This window comes from Etheostoma cragini, chromosome 9 (genome assembly GCF_013103735.1).
Source record: "Etheostoma cragini isolate CJK2018 chromosome 9, CSU_Ecrag_1.0, whole genome shotgun sequence".
In the NCBI taxonomy this organism is placed as follows: domain Eukaryota; kingdom Metazoa; phylum Chordata; class Actinopteri; order Perciformes; family Percidae; genus Etheostoma; species Etheostoma cragini.
The window spans coordinates 308,440-310,277 of NC_048415.1; the positions used below are offsets into that span (position 1 = coordinate 308,440).

General features: G+C 42.4%; 2 long non-coding RNA genes and 1 pseudogene across 2 annotated transcripts in view; 1 reads left to right on the forward strand and 2 right to left on the reverse strand.

The window, feature by feature from the left end:
- LOC117950741 overlaps positions 1-1,838 on the forward strand; it is a 58,264-nt pseudogene that overhangs the window by 17,523 nt on the left and 38,903 nt on the right.
- LOC117950748 overlaps positions 1-1,838 on the reverse strand; it is a 13,515-nt gene that overhangs the window by 3,046 nt on the left and 8,631 nt on the right. The window lies entirely within an intron of this gene.
- The window catches only part of LOC117950750, a 2,501-nt gene continuing 2,257 nt past the window's right edge, over positions 1,595-1,838 (reverse strand). Inside the window, exon 3 of the long non-coding RNA XR_004657986.1 lies at positions 1,595-1,605. This is a non-coding gene — a long non-coding RNA (uncharacterized LOC117950750). The remainder of the gene's footprint in view (positions 1,606-1,838) is intronic.

Below are 1,838 nucleotides of genomic sequence, written 5' to 3' on the forward strand. Positions count from 1 at the left end.
CTGGCTGCAGTCTACCTGTTCCACTGTTACACCAACAGGAACACACAGGTACTCAAGGACTTCCTGGGAGAAGACTGGGATGATGAAGATGATGATGATGATTACAACCCATCCCTGGATGTCTTCCTGAAGAGAGCCATGGAGAAATCCCTTGAGAGTAAAAATGGCCACCTGGACCTGCTTGTCCGCTTCCTTCATGGCCTCTCTCTGGAGTCCAACCAGAGACTCTTAGGAGGTCTGCTGGGTCAGACAGACAACAGTCCAGAAATCATCCAGAGATCCATCAACAACCTGAAGGAGATGAACAGTTATGAGATCTCTCCTGACAGAAGCATCAACATCTTCCACTGTCTGACGGAGATGAAGGACAACTCAGTCCATCAGGAGATCCAAGAGTTCCTGAAGTCAGAGAACAGATCAGAGAAGAAATTCTCTGTGATCCACTTCTCAGCTCTGGCCTACATGCTGCAAATGTCAGAGGAGGTTCTGGATGAGTTGGACCTAGAGAAGTACAACACATCACGGGAGGGACGACGGAGACTGGTTCCAGCTGTGAGGAACTGCAGAAAGGCTCGGTAAATCCAGATTATCATTTTAAATCAGTGTGAAGCTGAGGCCATCAGTATTAGAGGAAACATCCAGACTTTACACACACGAACAAGAGACTTCCACACTATAAAAGATAAAGCTGCTTATTGGAAATAATTCTACGACATTCTCTGCAAATGTCTGAGTTGTGTCCAGCGCTGTAAGAATGAGCCGATGGAGATCTAAAGGATCTTCTGTCATCATTAATCTGGCAGACGGCCTTTTGACCGTGTAGACAGAGTCAGCTCTGGGTTTCTACAATGCAGAGATTTCACATACACAGTTATTATTGGGGTCAAGGTTCAGTTTTTCATAATAACTTTCATTTAGTAGTTTTATCATGTTCATGAGCAGATTCTGAACTATTTAATCTTTAGGATGTTTCTTTTAATTTTCATATTTTATAGGCAATGCTTTATTATTTATTTGTAGATTTCAGTATCAAAATAAAAAAGTCATAAATAAAAAGATTTAACTAATAAAAGTTACAGTACAAGAAATGAAACAAAGAGCAGTTCAAAGCAGTTAAATATATAAAAGCAGGTGAAAGAGCATGGGACAGTGTATAAGGTCCCCCCCTTATACAAGTGGATCCAGACGTGATGACTCAGCAGAGAGAATGGAAAGACTGTAGGATCCCACAGCATCATCACCCCACCCTGTGTGTTAGCTTACCTTACAGATAGAAACAGAGACCCCTGGTGGGCGAGGCTTACAGAGTATGACGTGATGCTCTCTGTCTCTATGCAGCAGGTCAGAGGGAACCTTGCACAACTCTGTCATCTCCTTCATATCCAAAGGGAAATATCGCAAATCAACATTAAATATGTGAAGGAGGATTAAATGTATCAGGAGTTGGAGGCGAACTCGCCCTAATATCTATAATTATTGTTGGATGTGAGGAACCAAACATCTCCATCCTCGTTAAATAAAAGCTGCAACTCCAGTATTGATTCCACACAACGGATCTCTGTCTGTCTGAATGGGCATTTTGAAAGGGGTCCCGTGACCTCTGACCTTAACATATCAGAACCAAACTTCAGACCTTTGAGAATCAAAATGATTTTTAGGATAAAAGAGTCAGATTTGATTATATTTTAAATGTTTCTTATTCTCTGTCATCACAGGCTTATTAACTGTCACCTCTCTGAGACTGACTGTGAAGTCGTGGCCTCAGCTCTGAAGTCCAACCCCTCCCATCTGAGAGAGCTGGACCTGAGTAACAACATCCTGGAGGATTCAGCAGTGGA